General features: G+C 38.1%; 1 long non-coding RNA gene across 1 annotated transcript in view; it reads right to left on the reverse strand.

Annotated features, from left to right (window-relative positions):
- The window catches only part of LOC123386065, a 156,341-nt gene extending 133,989 nt beyond the window's left edge, over positions 1 to 22,352 (reverse strand). The window contains exon 1 of the long non-coding RNA XR_006599568.1: positions 22,057 to 22,352. This is a non-coding gene — a long non-coding RNA (uncharacterized LOC123386065). The remainder of the gene's footprint in view (positions 1 to 22,056) is intronic.
- Positions 22,353 to 22,552: the final 200 nt, after the last annotated feature.

The raw sequence follows: 22,552 nt of genomic DNA on the forward strand, positions 1-22,552 counted from the left end.
ACTGTAATATAAATGTATGTAATACAAATATAATACACACACACACACACACACACACACACACACAGTATTAGAGCTACACTTCTCCTTCCCAAATATGATGGTATGCCACATGAAATTGTTAATTAACATGTGACAGATCATTATGATATAGTTTTACTCTAACCCTGCTCAATAAAGCGCACTAAAATAACGATAAATGTAGTAAATAATGTTAGATTTGAAGAATAAAAGTTATTCTTCACCAGTAAGTACAGTGACAGTTAAGGTTATCATCAGCATCTTAGACATCATATCCTAAATTCCTGGAGGTAAGAAAAAAAAAATTCTGAAACCATCTCTATACTTCAATAGTACTTTCTTCAAGGAAAGTACTAGAAAAAAGTTTAACAAATTTCTCATATTTGCTCTTAAGATGTCACACAAATCCCTAGTCTTACTATTGAATATACTCTGCTTTTCTTTAAACATCCTGCATTAAACAAAGAAATCCAATAATACATTTAAAGCTATATAAATACGTGTGCGGGTATTCAGTCACAAAAGAAAAGAGGCTGATGAGGTTTGAGGGGTTCGACTTAGAAAACCCAAGGATATATAGAAACACTCCTAAGGGAAGATGACAAGGTGAATTTTTACAGAAATGTCAATGGATTAAATTTGGAGTAACTCTGCCCTTGATATAATAGTTGGCATAAACAAGGAGCCATGAGTTATCAGCTGTTCACATAAGCAGCTTTAGAGAATCATGGAAAGGAGATTAAATGGATATAATTGATAATGCAAGCTCTCCATAATTCTAGGGGTTTCAGGACCAGACTTCCACAGAGCCTCTGGCTGGGCATCATTGCTGACCTCCACCACAACAACTGGCTGACAGTGTGCTCTTTGGTGTTGACCTATTATTCTTCAAAAGAGTTATAGACACAAATGCCAATACAAATCTATTGGATTTTCAACCCATTTTTATAAGGCTTTCACTTTAAGAATAAAAAAGAAGAAATAACACCCAATTTCCTACTTAACTCTATAAGCACATGAAAGAAACTTCTCATACATAGATGTTGTATTTACCTTTTTAATATTCAGTATCCAATTTCTCTGTTGGGGAGGTGCATTTTAAGTAAACATATACAAAAATATAAAAACATTTATATCAGGTTCCTTTTCTTGCCTACCACATGGTGTAATAAACCAAGATTAATACATAATTCAATGGAAAACACTAGCATATTTTGCTATATTTAGAAGTGAACTTTTCTAGATGATTTCTTAAATCAAATTACAAGTGATAGGCTGCTGCATCATAGACATCTCTCCCAGAATACACTGTGTTATTTCCTAAGAGTGAATTTTTTTCCACTCACTTCATGAAGTCATATAGATGAATGGTACCTGAATAGAGAAACTACATTAACATATATATAAATTTCTATTCCTTAAAACAAGTATTTTAGAGTATAACATACAACAAAGATCAGTAGGTTTTTTTTAATGTTTATTTATTTTTGAGAGGGAGAGTGAGAGAGTGAGCAAGCAGGGGAGGAGTAGAGAGAGGGAGACACAAAATCTGAAGCAGGCTCCAGGCTCTGAGCTGTCAGCACATAGCCCGATGCAGGACTTGAACCCAAGAACCGAGAGATCATGACCTGAGCCGAAGTCAGACGCTCAACCAACTGAGGCACACAGGTGTCCCAAGATCAGTAATTTTTAAGTGAGGCTTCCTGGACTTCAATCCCAGCTTCCCCATCTATTAGTTGTATAACTCTAGGCAAGTTCTAACTGCCTCCCCCAGTTTTCATTTCTCTCAGCTGAGCAAAGGTCATATTAATCAAGTCTGAAGCACCTGGGTGGCTCAGTTGTTTGAACATCTGACTTGATTCTGGCTCAGGTCATGATCTCAGGGTTCATGAAACTGAGCCAATGTCGAGCTCTGCACTAATAGCACAGAGCCTCCTTAGGATTCCCAGTCTCACTCTCTCTCTCTCTGCTGCTCCCCTGCTTGTTCTCTTCCTCCCCCTCTCTCTCCATATTTTTTCCTCTCCCTCTCTCTCTCAAAATAAATAAACTTAAAAAAAATAAAGTCTATTTCTGTTTTGAGGATAAAATGAGATAAGGCATCTCAATGAACAAAATGCTACAGAGTTCATAAATTCTCAAGAAGGGTTAGCTATTATTATTGATATGTTTACCTTGTTATTTCCACACATGAAAAACAAAAGTCTACTGTTACAATCCATCAAAAAGAGTTACGTATCCAATCTGCAATGGACTACTTCTGTCCCCTCAGAATACACATGCTGAAACCCTAATCCCAATATGCTAGTATTAGAGGTAGAAACTTTCAGAGGCAATTAGGCCATCAAAATGGAACATTCACCTTTTGGGATGAGCACTGGGTGTTGTATGGAAACCAATTTGACAATAAATTTCATTAAAAAATGCAACATTCATGAAGGAGATTAGTCCCTTTACAAGATTCTAGAGAACTAGCTAGTTCTCTACTCTCTGCTGTGTGAGGACTCCTGGTGCCCTCAGGAGAAGAAAACCATCCATAAGTCAGCAATTGGGCCTCCCCAGGCACCAAATCTGCCAGCAACTTGATCTTGGACTCCTAGCCTCTATAACAGGGAAAAATAAATGTTTGCTGTTTAAGCCAGTCTACAATAATTTGTTATAGCAGCCCAAACAGGCTGAGACATCATCCCACAAACTGACAAAAAGAGGAATTTCTCCTCCTTTATCACCACTGCGCAGAAACAAAAAGAGCCCATTATTATATATGTACACATATATAATTGTTGTATGAGATAAAATGTGTTTTAAGACATCCAGTTTGTCTTCAAGGTGCTCTGCAGTTGAAATATCCTGCATATAAATGTATACATTTACTTTGGGGCCATTTTAAGCGTATCCCTGTAGCAGTTGTCTGCAGGAAACAAAGTAAACCTCTCTTCTATGGTTGCTCATTTCCACACTTTCTAAGAGCCTTCACATGTGGGATATTCTATGTCCTACTACATCCTTTCTTTCCTTAATATTCTACTTTAAACTCACACATTAACACACTCTTTCCAGAATAGTTCATTTGACTCTCATCACGGTGAAAACCTTATCACCCTATATCCATGAGCTCACCCACCCTCAGGGAAACTGCTAGTATTAAAGTATTTTAAGTGTGTGTTTTTTCTTGAAATAATGCAATATGTTCTAATATCCCTACCTCTCAATATAGGTCTCGTTTCTTATATATATTTTGTAACGTTTCGGAACATTTGGCATGAAATGTGTACATCACAAGAGCAGTTGAAGGATTGAATTTGGATACTTATAATTTGTCTTCCCATCATGTCACTGAAACACTCCAAGAAAATGATTAAAATTATTGAATAACAAAGTAGCTCTGATGCTGAAGCTTTCTTATGAACAGGAGCTGTTATAGGTCAACTCTCAAACGTACTTTAGCAAGCAATCGGCCCGCCCTCAAACACATTACAATATGGTCTTTATTAATAAATTGGTAGGGATCTTGCATACAAAACTGCTTAACAGTTGAGTTTCCATTTGGATTTGGATTTTTACAAGCCAGGGGAATACCCCTAGCTATCGTACCACACAGTATTGATCTTTGGTGGAGTTTTGCTGTAAAGAAGTGTTCAACTCCCAAACAGATGCAGAGATTCAGGAAAGTTATTATTTTGCAAGTGATGTGAAGAGCTTCGGTGGTTTACCGCGGGTTGATAATTTTAGAGCTATTCTCCTGAACATAGTCCATCTCCTCCCGCATTAGTATCATTTATAGCATCCAAAAGGCATTTGAATTCAGCAGATTTCCTGGAACCCCAGAAGGGATTCATTATATATCCTTTCCAAAGTTAATGTCTCTCTATTTGCATAAAATTTAATTCCATCACAGCTTCCAATCAGAGGCAATAGGAGAGCTTTGTGTATGTCTAAAGGTTTTTGTATCTGAATAGATCATGAGGATGGAGCTTCACATTCACTGTTGACCTTTTACCTTTTATCACTGAATTATACACACTACAAAAGGATATACAACTTAGAAAAATCATCTCTCACAAAGATGCAGGAGCTTGTCTATAAAGAGGACATATGTCGTGATGGGTTTTGTAATGAAATACCATCAGCCTTTTCTTCAAAGTCAAAAAGAAACCTCCACACAGATTCCAATGATGGAAAGTCCTCTAAAACAGGACCATTAAATTTCTGCTCTACCTAATAATTAAGCTCCCCTTTTAGGGGACTGAATAAAGTTAGTAGTCCTAACACTTTGTTTCTTACTTGTAAGAAAATGCAAAGTATTTTTACTTTTTTTTAATGTTCATTTATTTTGAAAGAGAGAAAAAGCAGGGAGGGGCAGAGGGAGGGAGGGAGGGAAGGAGGGAGGGGGGGAGTGAAAGAGAGAGAGAGAGAGAGAGAGAGAGAGAGAGAATCCTAAGCAGGCTCTGTAATGTCAACAGAGAGCCTGACACAGGCCTTGATCCCACGAACCTTGAAATCATGACCTGAGTTCAAATCAAGAGTCAGACACTCAACCAACCTAGCCATCTAGTCGCTCCAAAGATGCAAAGCATTTAAACTGATGAATTCCTAGATGAGCCATCCATAGTCAGGCCCCAGAACAGAACTTGTATAGTTCAGGTTTCCTTAACTCTGGTCACAAAAGGTGTTAGAGTCATTTATTCATTCAGGTGTCCTTTACTCATAGGTAACCTGGTTCACCTAAGATAGTCCCTGTTTATACCTATTGTTTTGGTATAATTATTAATAGCATCACCTTAAAGGGCTCCTTTTGGATGATAAATTATGTGGTAATGATTGTTTTCATGTCTTATTTATTTTTGATACAGAGAGAGAGAGAGAGTATAATCAGGAGAGGAACAGAGAGAGAGAGGAAGACACAGAATCTGAAGCAGGCTCCAGGCTCTGAGCTGTCAGCACAGAGCCCGATGCGGGGCTTGAACTCAAGAACCATGAGATCATGACCTGAGCTGAAGTCAGACGCCCAGCTGACTGAACCACCCAGGCACCCATGTGGTAACCATTTTAACTGAAGGCTATGTATATGCCAGGCCATTTTAGGTTTCAGGTAATGGACAAAAGCACTCCAGTCAAGCAATGAAATCCTTTTCCTGCCTACAACCATAGGTCAGCAAGGAGAGTCAATGAAGCACAGGAGAAAGAAAAACAAAAAACAAGAAACAACCAGCTAATGAGTGTTAGAAACCAAAGCAGCTAGAGGCAGACTAGGATGAATAGATGGAGACAAGTAGGAAATTGCATATTAATTACTCAGAGATAAAGGTTTTTGTCTTGTCAATTCCCTCAAGAGGATGGGTATTTCAGAGAACAATCACACTATAACTATACCTACATGTTATTAGTATCACACTTAATGTATATGTGCGTTTCCATAAAATATTAGCCAATGTGCACCCAATCTGGTTCATCTGTGTTGTTTAATTAGTTCATTCCCAAGATCTTCCCTGCTGTTTATTTACCCACTGAAGTTATTAAACTCCTAAATTAGTAAATGCGCGTCCATGTTTAAGCTTAAATCAGTAAAACCATCTTCTTGGATGCCAAAACAGACCAAGTATGCAACCCTTTAAAGGCAAAAAGGATACTACAAGTGGAGGACATGTAAGGTCCAGAAATATGGCAACTGGGGCTGTTCCTTCAGGGGATCTAGAAAGATCTAGAAAGACAGTTTTACCCCCAGATGGTTCCAATAGGAGCACCTGCATAATGTAGTAGAAAATACAAGGAGTTTGCAATCAGAAGATTTGAACTTGGGTCATACATACTAACTAACTGAGCTTCAATTTTTTACCTCCAAATATCACATCCTCATATAAGAAATGCAGATGATAATCATACTGATTTCACAGTGTTATTTTTAGGATCAAATGAGTTAAGATACAATCATGGAATAGAAGATGCTGGCAATGACTCTAGGGCTGCTAGTACACCCTCGTTTTCTTCATCCCATTTCTACAACTCCCTTCAAATTGGTCCGATTTCAATTATTTCAAAAATATTTTCCTTTGTTCATCTACTTTCTCAACACTGGCATGTAGGCAACAAGTAGGCATGCGAGTACACACAGTTTTTTCTGACAACATGCATTTCTTTTTTTGTTGAAGCCAGTTAACTCTGCTCTTGGGTTTATTAATAATATAATTAACGACACTTGTCTAAACACTTCACTTTGCAGCTATTTGTTTTATTTCCAGGAGGAAAGAACCATAGTTTATTTTTATCTCCTTGCTAAGAGCAAAGATTTTTCAAATAATCAAAGCTAGTAGGGTTCTGTCATCTAAGGACATCACGTGTCTTTCCTGAGAAGAACTGTCTGATTAGTGACTACTCTCAGAGTAACTGATGGCGAGTGCATGGATTCATACTGTTCGTGATTATCTGGCCCATACTTCATTCAAACTGACATCTATACCTCCTAATAAATAGTCCTAGGGTCTTTTTATGCTCTGTTATAAAAAAGTCTTCTTTTTCAACACATGAGAGCATTCACAGTTGAGAATGAAGTTTTAAATAAAAAATTACAAGTTAGAATTGAAATTACAATTTAAATCGCAGTTCAGTATCTGAAAAAGATCATTCCAAGCCACTACTCTTTAGAAGACAAAAAAAACTCCATTTCACAAAGCTTCCTATCTATGCTATTATTTAACCAACCATGAGTACTCAATGCCTGAATTTCTGTAGTGGTTGATACTCTGTACTCAGCTACTCCAATCCCAAATTTCTTATAATTCATTTTTTATTATTTTTCTGGAAATCTCAAGCTTTTCATACTTCTTGTCTGGTTCATTGTAAGCATTTCTGTAGGAAACTGATGACCAATGTCAATGCTAACATTTTACAAATGCTATAAAATCATTGGGGCAGTGGCAAAATTATATAATCACTAGTAATTATATCCCAATCGGACCAGGGGAACTTCACTATGTTGCTTCATGCTTCAGTCACCATTATAAATTAACTTTACAGTTTATAGTTATTAATTACAGTTACTCAAAAATATCCAGGAAATGATATTAAGCTACCAGGATATAACTGACAATAAGGAGATTAAAGATAAATTTAAAACCTTAGTTAATAAAGATAGAGATATGCTATCAACTTTGGTTGTGTTCATTTACATACTCAGTCACCCATTTATTCAACAAGTATTTATTCAACACCTACACTGGGTCAAGCATCATTTTAGATTATAAATCTATTAGGATATATAGGTTAGCAAAATTTCTGCCTTCAAGGAGCCCATATTCTAGTAGATAGAGACTAACAATATGCATTATTAAGAAAAAAGTATACAGTACCTAGGAAGTTTATTCCTAGGGAATAAAGGGATGGTCATTTTCCCTCAAGATAACAGCTAATTATTAAAAGTCACTAGTACAGAAGTATTTGCTTCTCTTAAATATTTAGGAGCTTTTACAGTACAAAATTACCCATTTTTCTTGCTATCCCTCAAATGTATTCCTAATTGACATTAATAAAATATGCAGCTACAACAGAAAAAAAAAAAAGAAACATAGGTCATCTTAAATTTGATGTTATCTGTTTAGTTGCAAAGGTGAGGTCATGTCAGTCCTATCAATAAAATTGTGTTCTGACACAGTACACTAAAAACAATAGCTCTAATTACTCCAGGAAAAGCAGCTGCTGCCTGGGAACAGCTGTGCATCTAGGATAGAACCAATTTATTTCAGTTGATGTCATAACTATGATAGGTTCAATAATGTTCCACCATGGCTGTACAATGTGTATTTTGTGGGTCACTATTGCTCTTATTGTAGAATCACATTTTGTTTTACATGTCTCTAAGGACTCTATTGTTACCAAAAAATGGGTGTTAACAACATCAAGAAGATGTTAGCCACTAATGCAGCAATCAAAGTAACATGCATATTCTCAATCTCTCTGAAAAACTGCGTCCGTTTCTCATTTAGAACTCAATTCAAGAAACGTTAATTGAATGCTACTAAATGCCAGGATTCTTGCAACATATTATAAGGAATAGGATGAACAAAATCATGTGCCCCATCCTTCAGGAGGCACCCCCTTGGGGTCTGCAAAGTGACTAGCTATACTTAAAAGATGTCAGTATTTGAATACACATAGGAGAGATTTTGAAACTGTATTCAGATTTGGCCCTAGTCAATTAGCATTTTCTAGATCTCAGATACCATCATTCCAACTTCTTGGGCCTGTATTTTTGCTTGCTTATTTTTCCCCTTTCAAATCACACTTGCAAATGTGAAATTTCCAACTGTGAATCAGGATAGCGGAAGAGGTGTGCTCACACTCATAAAATGGCAGGTGGGGCACATGTTTGAAAAGAATGTCCCCAGGGGCGCCTGGGTGGCGCAGTCGGTTAAGCGTCCGACTTCAGCCAGGTCACGATCTCGCGGTCCGTGAGTTCGAGCCCCACGTCGGGCTCTGGGCTGATGGCTCAGAGCCTGGAGCCTGTTTCCGATTCTGTGTCTCCCTCTCTCTCTGCCCCTCCCCCGTTCATGCTCTGTCTCTCTCTGTCCCAAAAATAAATAAAGGTTGAAAAAAAATTAAAAAAAAAAAAAGAATGTCCCTGATGGAACTAAAGATCAAGGTAAATGAAGAGTGGTCATTAGACAAAGAAACTGTTCATCACCTGGCAAGAACAAGGGTATCTATCAAAGCCGAGGAACTTAACTTCTTGGTGCCAGGAATTTAATGTTTTAAGTACATGAAATAAAATAGCATTACCAAACAAATCAATGAAATAGAATTTTTTTTATTGTCATACAATTATGTGTTCATTATTAGGAGGTTACATTAAAGAGGTAGCAGCCTCTTTATTTCACAGTAGTGTTGAGTGCAAATGATACTGTGAAATCTCTGCAACAACTCTGATAGGGTTTGAAAACATCTGGGATTTCTACTGACAAGTTCACAGGTGCTAAGAGAGTGGTTTGTTACCTTCACATATAATTAAAGGACATGCAAAATTTTATAGGTTATATTTTACTGATTATAAAATACACTGTCACCCTCCTACCCTCCATCACTGGTCGGTGGTAGAGACCTAATTCCTACCAATGCTTAGTGTCATTCAGCAGTTTAATTGCCCAATGCCTCACAAAAGCAGCATCTTATCACCCTCACCCATTTGCCACAAAAGCATCAACCTCATTATGCCCCAAAAACCTTCCTGTCATCACTGCTACTGTGCTCGTGAGAATGTGCACTTGGATCAAGAGTTCTATTTGCCAGTGTTGGGTCTGATAAATGCACCACTGTTAAATGTCATTTTCAAAACCACAAAAATCATAGTACTAAACATTCCTGCAGCCTGTCAGAAATACGCAAAATACAGGATACAGCACCAAGACAACTCTATTGAGACCTACAATCAAGTTTAGATGGCTTATAACATCAAGACATTATCACCAAATCCATTGGTTAATGACAGACAGGAGCAACACAAACAAAGAAACTCTGAGTTCTGTTATTCCCTGAGTCGGTTGCCAAGGCTGGTGCCAAAGAAAAAGAATCGTGTAAACTGTGTCAACAAAGGTAGAATGTTCTCTTAGGATGCAGACAGCCTGACGTCAGAGTTCAAATAAAAGCAAGATATGCTGTTTGATCCATGTGTCAGTGTGTGGAATGCTGTGCCATTCTATCTCTGGAGTAGTTTCATCTGTGACACCTATAAGGAATATTTCTCAAAAGACACTCACTTCCTGCAAAGAACCAAACATATAATGTACATTTGAGACATTCTAGGTCCACTCAGTAATGCTGAACATTCCTGACCACATGCATACACCACATGAACACAGTAACTTCAATGCCAACTGCTTTGCTGCTGTGCAAAACAAACAGTGCCCTTGAGGGGAAACAGAAAATGGAAGGAGTGCCTTTTAAGCACCTACAGGGGACAATAATTTCCACAAGAAAAGAGATGGGAGAAGACTAGGAAAGGAGAGGAGGTGAGGTGGACCCATGGTGCTAGAGTACAAGGCCCTCACAGAGGGTACAAAGCATGGCTGCATGAAGTACCCAAGGGCATGGGATCCTTGCCCGTGGGACCCCAGATACTTCAAAGTTATGCCTGTACCCAACGTGTTGCTCACAAACCCAAAGTTACAAAACTTCAAAACCCCATTATGAGCTTGAAAAATGTGAACATCTCCCATGTTTTACTCACTGGAAGATTCCCAGATTCTGGCATAGCCCCACAAGGAGGGAAACTGAATTTTCTATTAAAGAAAATAACTATCTCAAAGCTTTCTTGCTCATCCACTTCTTAAAAAGATTTTTGCTACAGATTTTTAATAATGTACTACACCTATTTCTACCTTCTAAGACTGACAAATGTAGGCAGTCATTTCAATGACAACAAATGTTAGAAGTCCTACATTCATTCTGTGAATAACAGAACCTGAATATTAGAAAATACAGACTATGTAAAGAGACTTTTAATAAACCTAAAATAACACCTTCAAACTTATTACCCGATAATTTTTGATACAGAAACAAAGTTCTTCTGGCTCTAAAGTTGTACTATTAGCTCATTTGTAATTTGAAATCCCTGTATTTTTTGTGGCTTTTTTACATTCATTCCCTAGTGCCTTGGAGATGAAATAATTCCCTTCTGAGCCAAACTTCCCATCAGATATGTGTGAAGTTATTGTGTATCTCAAGATTCAAGTTGAAATTTTTAATATAAGTGCAATTAGGTGAATTCTTAAGATTGCAAAGATATTTACACAAAGTAAAACAAAACCAATGATCAAGTTATGAGCTCATTAACCCCGGCAGGGACCAATGAACTTATTGGTCTTACTACCTAGACCAAAGCTCACAGAGCCGCTGTTCATGCCGGCGACTGAAATGGTCAACAAAGACAGACATGAGCCAGGCCCTCTACCTTCTGCAGTGTTTGAATCTGCACCAGCGCCCTGACCCAGACAACATCAGGACAATCAATGTCTTCCAAGAAAACAGAGTATCCAAGAATGTTCCAGAGAGAGAAACTGGAATAACCCAGAAATACTTTATTTGGTAGGTTTTCAAGTCTAGCGAGCCAGTAAAAAGACAAACTTATAAAACCTAAACGTGAGATCACAAAGTATCAAGAACCTTAAGATGGAGATCACGTTTTCCATTCAGAACAGCAAAAATCACTGCAAAGAATGAGCCATTTTTTTTTTAAGTAAGTGGGTTTGGAGGTGGGGAAGAGAGGAGAGCTTGTGGTAAATCCTTGTTTTCCAAAATAATTATTCTTCTAGAAGATAATGTATCTCCACCCCATTAATACCAGCCTTAGTTATGGGTCTTATTTGCCTAATGAAAATGAAGGAGTTGAACCCCTCCCAAAAAGAGTTGTTAAGCATCACTTTCTCTTGTGCCTATCATGAGCTCAGCATGCCCAGATGAGAGCGGCTTCTTTAGTCTGGATCCCACAATGGAGCGGACCCCAAGCGGAATCACAGTTGATTCCAGATAAATAGGTAGCAGGAACAAGAAATAAACTTGTTTTTGTAAGCCACCAAGATCTGAGGTTAATGACTGTAGCATAATTTAGCCTAAACTCTTAGGGGACTGATAAGATTCCATAGGCCAAAAGCAGAAGCAAAGAGCACATTCCAAGAAAAACAAAATGTACTGCAACTACTTGTTAACTCTACCCCAGAACCCCACTATCAGCATGCGACCTCATCTCTGAGCTGAGATAGCGCTCCAGGACATAGCACCAGACCCGTACTACAGGCTACAGTCCCAAGTCAATGGCTTCTGCAGTGTCCAAACTTTCTGGAGCATGTAACTGTAACTCTCTATTTCATTAGCTTTTATAGCTCTAGTGATTTGACCATCTAGCACTTCCATTCTTTTGAAAGCAGTAATCTTCCACTGTTGGTCATCAAAAAAATTTTCCCCTTTTCTGTGTGACCAAGGAGTAGAAAGTAAGAAGAAAAAGAGGAAGGTAATAGGAAGGAATCACATTCCATATACTCAGACACAGAAAAAGTAGAACTTTATTTTCTGAAACAATTTGACTCTGTATTTAACCTGTATTTGGGGGGCTCCTCTATCACTGGATCAAGCCACAGTTTTGAAATTCCATATAGGGGCTTGCTAAGTAAAGTATGGGCAAAGGTCAACTAGGTCATCTCATAGTCCACACAATCGGTCACTGAAATATTTACCCTACCGGTCCTTAAAGCTCTTTGCCATTTGTGACTGGAAGATGCTTCTGTGGCACACCTTCAGTAAGCCTTTATGAGGTAGGCTATAAACCTCTTTGCCTAGATAAACCTTACAGCAGTTCCAGCCCAAGGATCTCTCTGCCTTCCTAAATGAACTCCCTGGGAAACAGGTCTCTGTTCTCATCACACTTGTCTGGTCCTCAACTGGAAATCTCTAGCATAGGGAATATCCTGCTTCCTTTATGCTTGGGGATAATTTTTTTTTAATAGCCAGGCAACATCTACGTAGCCTCTTTGGCTTAAATTACTCAAAACAAGTGCCAGGAGGAATCACTGTCAATTTCTGTTTTCCATCCAGCCATATCTCTACTCTGATGTAGACAATTTGGTTGACTGGGAAGAAAAGCAAAGATAACAGGAAAGTAACCTTTTAAAATTAATCTTCTAATAGGACTTCTTAGAAGTTACAAAACTACTGTGATAGGCAGAATTTCTAGGAATAGCCCAGAAGATTCTACACCTTTGGGACCCCAAGGAGCTAGGGGTGTGCCCCCACTGATAGCCAGCAAGGAAATGGAGACCTCAGATGTACAGCCACAAGTGACTGGATGTCGCCAACATCTTGAATACACTTAAAAGCAGTCTCTTCCCCAGAATCTCCAGGTCAGAGGCCAGCACAGCCAACACCTTGATTTTGACCTTGTAAGCAGAGAATCCAGCAGGCTCACCTGGATTTCTGACCTTATATAACTGTGAACTAATAGATTTGTGTTGCTTTAATTAGCTACCTTGTGGTAATTTGTTACACAGCAATAGAAAATGTAGCCACATTCCCTGTACCCAACTTCACTCGGGGAAAAATAAGGATCACCAATTCTCTAAGCACTATTAATGATTCTTCAAGGACCATTTTCCCTCTTATTCAAATTGTTTAACTAATAGTGGCTGTTTCCCTTATTCTCCTTAGAGCATTAAAATGGCATTTATTAAACTTATAGAGGGATTCTGTTTTCTTTTTTATGTTCTCCGTATGTGCCCACATTCATTTTAAACTCTTGCTTGGGCTGAAACAAAAATGGTAATTTCATATGGTTTGCCTAATAAACTACTTCCTCAAGGACTTTGGATTTTCTCCAATGTTGGAAAATATTCTAACTCTTCTAACTGTGTACTTAGAGATCAGAGGATGTAGTTTCCCCTTAACAGAGTTGAGGTTTAAAAAAAATTCTAATCCATTTTTACCAAGGGTACCCTATGCAAGATGTACTATGATCTGAATTGCCATTGGTTTTGAGAATTCAATTTCAAAAATTAGTTTATTTCCTTAGTAGTTTAACTCTATGGATCAAAACTTTCAGGAATTACAGGCCATACTTCAAACCAGAGTATAATAAGTTCATCTTATTTCATTTTATAGTGAATTTTATTTTTAAATATGCCTGAAAAGGTACCCTTTTTAAAAAAAAATTAAATACTGTAAAAGTAAAAGCTGATTGGTGTGGTTTCTGAATTTTAGACAACAAAAAAGTATAAAGGTCAAAATAGCTACTTCCATCCTAAGTCACCATTATATACTTGGGGTTCTTAAGTACCCCTTCAGACAGGATTTTTAGTTTTCATCTCCTAAAAAGGGTCAGCATTTGGAAGGAAGTACCTCATTCAACGAAGTTTTAAAGGCTCCAGAAGCTGTATACTGTAACTCAGGGACCTATCAAAGCCCTAATGTGCTGTAAAAAAATGCTTTTTGATTCTTGAAATGTTGCTTCTATGTAATTCTGAGTCCCTCCTGTCAGTTTGCCAGCAATAAAAGCATCACTAGGTTGTGTTCACTGAAGTTTTGATCTTTAAAAAATGTCTTCAGGACAGAAAGCTCCATTATATTCTTAATGATTTCACATCTGGGCACTAGCTAACATCCTCTGAAGACAACTGTAACAGTCCTTGCTGGAAGGCTGGACCAATCCTTAACGGGATTGGTTAGTATACAATAAAACATAGTGAAGTAGGTGTTTGACTCTGTCATTTATTATGAATAAGGCAGACCCTTTCCTCTTACCAGATTACCAAAGAGTCTGAAACGTCACTACCTTTGCCTTTTTTTCCCCTAAGTGTTCATGGCCAAAATTTAATGGCTAAAATCTACAAGCTAATACTCTTTGGGGGATTGCAGTTCCTGGGAAACAGGAGTAGGGAAAAGAAAAGGAGTCTGGAAAGGAAGGAGAGAACGTAATGGGGAGTGTTACCAAGTTACTCTCAGCTTTCCACCAAATGCAGTGGAGTGCTCAATCTCACACGAGGTCTTCACAAAGCAAATACAAAATACTGTTTGTCCTAACAACCCACAGAGACATGGAAGGGACAGGATTTATCGGAAGCTTGTTTGTCCCATGGAACTCTGGGTCCCTGACACTTCCAATTGCACCACACCAGCCGATCTGGGAGTCCCTAGGAAGACCCAAGACATCAGTGGAGGCCCCTGTGATGCTTACCTGCAAGTAGAGGCAAGTCACCAGGCAGGTACAAATTCAGACATTCCCCACCTTCCCTCCAGAAGCTACGTGGCCTCAGCCTATTGAGCACATGAAAACTCAGCAGGTCCAATGGTGTCTGTGCCTCAGAAGCATGAGTGAAGGCCCAGAGGTGAGAAGTTCTTACCATGATGTTTGAGCCAAGAGGATGCCAGGTCATCATGAGGATGACCTGAGAATAGCTGTCCCCAGTAGAAGGCAACAGTAGAGTTCAAGGAGCCTCCTTATGATTAATATTGAAACTGCCCGCTTTAAGGTCTAGAACAACACAGCTGGTTTCAGGCAATATTCCTGGAAATTCAGCTAGAACATCAAGGAGCAAATCTTGGCCAAGCAAACCCAGGGGTCTGATTAAACTGGCCCAACACAGTCTATCTCCTGTGGAACTCAGATTCTTGCTTGTCGTTCAAGAGGGGGAAAAAATGTTCTCATTCTCTTTCTTTCTTCCTCCAAGGAAAAAAGAAAAATGACCTCATTTCTCCCCTGAAGGAGCTACTTCTTCCAAAAAGGTGGCTTATTGCAGTCCCCAAAAAAGAGAAAAATGGTTTTCAAACTGAATTCTAGTCCCCACTACTACAGTTGGTCCCAATGATGTAATCGAAGCTCATTACTTCCCTCCTCCCCTAGCCATTCTATCACTCCCTTGCCTTAAGCCAGCACTTTCACTGCTCTGGGCTACTGGTCTGGTGAAGTGATCCACACATTTATCTCCAAAGGGTCTTAACCTTCAGCTGCCTTGTCTTTATCAGACCACGATTGTTCAGTTGTCCATTTACAATTTCTCCTGAGTATGGAAGCACCAAAACACATAGCCATGATTACAAACAGCTTCCCTCTTGCCCTTTTGCCCCTTATGTATCAGGAGGGATATTAGATATATTACACACACACGCACACACACGCACACACACGCACACACACGCACAGGAAAGTCACTGAAAAAAAAAAAAAACTTAGCATTTTCCTAACATCCATCATCACCACTACCAGCACCAGCAATAACAAACTTGTATTGCTAAATTTAAGATAGCCAAAGATACCCACCACAGTGATTCGATCGAGTACAAAAATTAAACACAGGGGCACCTGGGTGGTTCAGTCAGTTAAGCGTCTGACTCTTGGTTTCAGCTCAGGTCATGATCTCACAGTTCCTGAGTTCAAGCCCCACATCCAGCTCTATGCTGAAAGCACAGAGCCTGCTTCAGATTCTGTGTCTCCCTCTCTCTCTGCCCTCCCCCACTCTCTTTCTCAAAAATTAAAAAAAAAAAAAAAATCAAACACATACTTACCATTGTTTAACCATAAGTAACTTTGTCCTAAGAATTGCTACAGCCTACTTAATGAAGGAAAGATATTATGTCGGATATTAACATGTTTTTATATAGTTTACTTGTTAGATTTATAAACACTACACCAGAGCATCATCCTGATACCATCTCTAGAATTCTTTTCGTAGGTTTCAGATCCAAATGAAACGATGTCATGCTAATATCTTCCTATTTCTTCCCTCCCCAAAAAAGTAATCTTTTGAATCAAATCTAAGATTCTAAACAGATACATGCTGTTACAGTAATTCCTATGGTCAAGTGAGGATTCATCTTAGCACCTAAACATAGGAAATAAGGACTGTAGTTTTGCAGAAATCCAGATTATTTCCATTTAAACCATTATGTACAGTGAGAATGTATTTTATTATTTGGGGGGTTTTAATTTCATCAATAAAATATAATTACAGCTCTGATAATAAACTTGAATTTCTGGAACACCCAACAACTCCCTTGGAAATAGTTGAAACGGGCTTTGATTACTTGAGTGATACAGATTGTTTAAAAGGAAAAGATACACAGAGAGTAAAGGGGAAATAAAAGCATGTTCAGCAAACTAAGAAAATTTTCAGAAATAGTTAAGAATCATCATACTGGAGCTGGAGCCCTTAATTAGAATTCTAATCCCAAACCAAGCACATCTGCTTTTCTTCTTTAACACTGAGAAGTGAATGCTTCAGTCTTTTGTTCCAATGAACTTCACCCAACAATTCAGTGTTTTATGTGGAACAATTTCCCAATCCACCGTGTTGTCGTTTTGTTTCTTTGTTTGACCATGTGATCAACTTCAAGTTTACCCAAAACATCTAAAAACTCCAAAATTATTTAAGAAAAATAATCTCAAAGGCAACTGTTACCAAATACAACACACAGCTTCTCTCAGATGCACAAATTTTATTTGTGATGAGAGTGCCTCACAGGCCATTAGAGAAGAAGAAAAAAATAACTGGAACAGCTAAAACAATTATACAGTGTAATGGTTTCATCATCACCATTTCACTGGTTCACATCTGCGACTATATTGAATCTGGTACTAATTAAATAGGGACATCATCGGAAATAAAACATCTGGACCAGAATCATGGCTGAGGTACTCATCACAAACATTTTCAATCCCTCACACTTTCTTCTCACTTGACAAGGCTTCATGTAGAAATGTTTGTCTTCCTTAACAAAATTCTGAAACAAGGAGTTGATTCCCATAAATATTTATGTTTTCCATCAGCCTCTAGAATGGACTAGAACAATATAAATATTTCAAATTAGTTGTGTTAAAAATTGCTTTTCTTCTGATAATTTATAAAGTGAATCTCCTTTCACATCCACCTCTGGGGACAACAGGGAGCTTTTTTTTCTATGTTTGTAATTCCTTTCATTCTAATCACTAAGATTTTTAAGAACGTTCTTCCCAGGTCATTTCTTTGGCAGCCTGGTAATACAAATACCTTAAGGGTGTCTCCCTTACGAGTTTTGAAATCATCCTTATCCAGCACCAATAATAAAGATGGTCACTAGGGTCTATATTAATGTCTGAAAATCTCTCTCTCTCTCTCTCTCTCTCTCTCTCTCACACACACACACACACACACACACACACACACACAGAAACTGCTCAGTGTTTTTTTTTTTTTTTCTTTAAAAAAAAGCCTAAGTCAAATCTTATTTTGTACTGTGATAAGATTAGATCTGGAGAAGAGCTTTAGACAGGTCATGGTGGTGGGGACAGGGGCTATAGGTTCCTGCTTATCAAGCCAATCATTCAGTATAATCATAAAATGTCAAAGTCCTCAAAAGAAAACAATTCATCTGTTTCTTTTTCCTCCCTCCCACATTCATACAAAGGGTGATTATAACCTCTGCTGTCAGACTTCTCAAAGTAGGGGTTTCAACAGCATTACTTCAGCTAAAGGTCAGCATTTGTTTTAGGTTTATTTACTTTTGAGAGAGAAAGAGAGAGGCAGAGCAGGAGAAAGGGAGACACAGACTCCCAAGTAGGCTCCAGGCTCTGAGCTGTCAGCACAGATCCCGATGTGGGGTTTGAACCCACAAACTGTGAGCTCATGACCTGAGCTGAAGTCGGACGTTCAACCATCAGACACTCAACCTACGGAGCCACCCAGGTGCCCCAGGTCAGGTTTTAGCTATTCATTGAAAATACATGGGACTCTGAGGTCCTGGCATTGCTCTGAATGTAGCCCTCAAAGGAAACCTGCCCTAGTGCAGTTACAAAAACAAAAGAACCAAATGTGTCTAGAGTTTTGTTGTTGTTGTGTCTTCCTGCTTTAAACTAAAAAGAATTCAAGCATAAATTAAAGCATCTAAACTTAAAGAGTTTACAATCTAGCTGAGAACTGACTCATAAATCACAATGTGATCCAATGAGAATGGAATTTTGTATTACTGTTCAGGGATTTATGGTTAACATTGAATTTCAATAATTATAGTCACTTATATTTGTATATAATCACTAAATAAATAAGCCTTTAGAAGAAATGGGCAAAAAGTATGGCTGTTACCCTTTGAGATGTTACCTTTGGTTTCTACTCACAGTTTTCCCTGGAAATATAAAATTTAAATACCTGATTTAAGTATACCATATACAAGACCAGATGAAGTCCTGTTTTCAAGAGGAGAGCAGGCAAAGCAACAGTGTACTACTGGAAAAACATGTAACTTAATATTGTATAGGAGAAACACAAAAACTCCAGTAGATCACAAAACTCCAGTAGAACACAAAAACTCCAGAGGCTTTTCTGCGGTATTTACTTCAGTTTCTATTGGCATGTTTTTTAACAGGTAATGTGTAGCCTACAATAAAAACCTTTAATACTGAAGCATGAAAACATGAGCCCAAATAAGATCAGGGGGAGAGGTCTATACAGGTATAACCAGAGAAAACCCACATACTGAAATCAGCAGGCAAGAATTTTCTTTTAATGTGTATTCATTTTTTGAGAGAGACACAGCACACGAGTGGAGGAGGAGCAGACAGAGAGGCAGACATAGAATCCAAAGCAGGCTCCAGATTCTGAGCTGTAAGCACAGAGCCCAACAGGTTGAACTCACGAACCATGAGATCATGACCTAAGCCGAAGTCAGACACTTAACCAACTGAGCCACCCAGGTGCACCAAGCAGGCAAGGATTTTTAAGGCAAGCATTATAAATAGGTTAGATATGCTTATATAGGAAAGATAACCAACATGTGTGAACAGATGAGGAATTTCAGCAGAAAAAATGCAAGTAAGGGTAACCAAATAGAAATTCTAGAAGGAAAAATATGACATTAGAAAAACAAATCATCCGATAAATTTAAGAGAAGAAAGTTTCAGTGAACTCAAATATAGGTTACAAAAAAATATTCAAATAATACAAATAAGTGGGGGAAAATGAACAAAGCTCTGACATTAGTAGGAAAATATCAAATAGTACATATGTAATTCAAGTCTCATAATGAGAAAAAGAATACCAATCTTCACAAATTTTCATAAAATAGAGGGAGACAGACATCCTATTTTGTATAGCCAACATAACTCTGATACCAAAACCTGATAAAGTTATTACAGGAAAACAAAATAGAGCAATATTCCTTTTGATCAAATATGGGAAAATCCTTTAAAAATATTAGCAAATCAGGGGCACCTGGGAGGAAACTCTAGGGGTATGGGCAATTATTTAAAGGGAAGTCACTTATTTGGGTGCCTGAGTGGCTCAGTCAGTTAAGCATCCGCTTCAGCTCAGGTTATGATATGGTTAGTGGGTTCAAGCCCCGCGTTGGGCTCTGTGCTGACAGCTCGGCGCCTAGAGCCTGCTGTGGATTCTGTGTCTCCCTCGCTCTCTGCCCCTTTCCTGATCACATTCTCTCTCAAAAGTAAACAAACATTTTCAAAAATTTAAAAATATTAGCAAATCCAACAAAACAACGTGGGGGGATAATAAGGAAAAAAATCATGTGATTATCTTAACAGACTCAAAAAAACATTTGACAAAATTTAACACCCATTTGGTAATTTTTTTTAATGAATAAACACTCTCAACAACTAGGAATTGAAGAAATCTCTTCAATCTGATAAGGACACCCAGAGATGTCCTCACACTTAATGCCAAAAGACTAATTGTTTTTTTCCCCTAATATCAGGAACAAGCAAGAATGTCCACTCCCACCACACCTATTCAACATGGCATTAGATGTTCCAGCCAGTCAATAACACGACAACACAAGTCATTAACAATATGAACAACAAGCCATCAGGAAAGGGAAAAGTAAGATTTGTATTCATAGATGTATACATAGATACAAAACATTGAATTTCAATATTCAAGTATTCAAGTATTCAAGATTGTATACATAGAAAAACCTAATGAATCCTGATGAATCTTTCAAAAACCTACTGGAATAATGAACTTAGCATATCCTCAGAAATCCGTTCCATTTCTATGTATTAGCAATAAACAATAAAAACATTAAAAAGATGATTGTTTTTTGTGCAATTGAACAATACAGTATCAGAAAATATCAACTATTTAGGGGAAGACATATTAAAGACTTCTAGATAAAAACTAATTTGATACGGACCATAAACATTAAAGCCATAATCTTTCTAGAAGAAAAAAAGACTTTTTGTGACCTTAGTGAAGGCAAAGATGGAAACAATATAAAAATCACTAATCATAACACTAAAATCATAATAATAAGACTTAAAAACTAGAAAATTCTGCTTACCCAAAAACTTACAGATTGGAGAAGAAAAAATTGTATGCGTAGGACAAAAAGCCCCAAAATATATATTTTTTTAAGTCCTATGATTCAGTAAGACCAACAACGTATTTAAAATGAGTAAGCATTTGAACACACACTTCCCAAGATACAGTAGCCAATAAACGTATGAAAAGGTGCTCAACATTAGTTATTAAGAAAATACAATTTAAGGCCATAATGAGATACCATTTTACCCATTAAAATGACTATGCTAGTAGACAATACTGAATGCCAGCAAGCAATTGGAGCTTTCAGACATTGTTGATGGCAGTAGAAAATAATACAAGCAATTGGGAAATACCATATGACCCTGCAATAGCATTTCTGAATATTTACCCCCCAAAAAAATAATAAAGTATGCTTACAAAAAAAACAAAAAAACAAAAGCTTGTACAAGAACAATCATCAAAGTCATTCACCATAGCTACCAACTAGAAACAACCCAAAGGTTTATCAACCCTTACATAGATTGTGATATAGTCCACACAATGGACTACTACCACCTGATAAAAAGATAGGACTCATTAATATATGCACAACATAAACGAACATTTAAACACCATGTTGGACAAAGGCTATACCCAAATGAGCACATATTAAATTATTTGATTTATATTTAGGCAAGAACAGGCAAAACTAATCTGGGGTGATTGAAATCAGACACTAGTTTTTTCTGGGGGCTGGGGAATTGACTGACAGAGTTGCAAAGGAATGAATTGTTCTTTTATCTTGATTTGAGTGGGAGTTACATAGCTGTATAGAATAGTCAGAGCCCATCAAACTATACACTTGAGATCTGTGAATGACATTAATGAAAATGCAATCTCCCTAAAAGAAAGAAAGATAAGAAATGTGTAAGACAACAGTTAGGAAAGGCCAATTTATCTGAGAGTGTGCCAGATATAGAAGAATCATTACTCAAGGTTTAATAAATGGCTACCGTATGCAACACCTTCAGAGGTAAAAAGTAGAACATTTGATAAGATTAAGAAATTTCAACTATAATGGGTGCTCACATTTAGCACCATGCTATATTTATATTCATGAAAGCATCTCTTCAATTAGAAATATCACCAGCGGAGCAGGAAAAGTAGTAAGAACAATACTCATCAAGTGGAATCAGCCAAGACAAGGCTAAAGCCAGGCAAGCAATCCATCACATACCTCACAAAAAGAGGGAGCCAGTCCAGGAAAAGACCTTGAGCTTACCGTGCCGGGTGAAGGAGGACGATTCCTCACCAGGATGTGGGAGAGAAATCGGAGGACTCTGAGTAGAACAAGACCAGAGAAGCAGCTGCTGTGGAGAAGCGTTTTTATCGGAAAGCTGGTACCTCGTGGTGAGCTGGGGTCTGCTTGATCAGAGCCACATGCACACCTGATTCTACTCAACTTCCTTAACATCCAGAGGGGCAAGACGGCCAGCTGCACCTGAAAACTTACCAGCATAGACTTGCCTTTTGGAATGTCAAGGCCTGTCTGGCCATCACCTCTATTTTCCTCCTTAATTCTTGTCTCCAAGTGGCTGTTTTTTCTGGATTCTCCTAGAGTTCTCTGATCTCGCCTATAACCTGTCTCTGTGATAGCTCCCCCCCCCCCCCCCCCCCCGCCCCGAGGTCTTCTCCACACAGGTGCCGCTGTCTACCTGTCTGGACCAGGCCTGTGCCTTCCCCACCTGGAGATACTTAGTCTCCATTAGTCTGCCCTC

This window comes from Felis catus, chromosome B3 (genome assembly GCF_018350175.1).
Source record: "Felis catus isolate Fca126 chromosome B3, F.catus_Fca126_mat1.0, whole genome shotgun sequence".
Lineage (NCBI taxonomy): Eukaryota > Metazoa > Chordata > Mammalia > Carnivora > Felidae > Felis > Felis catus.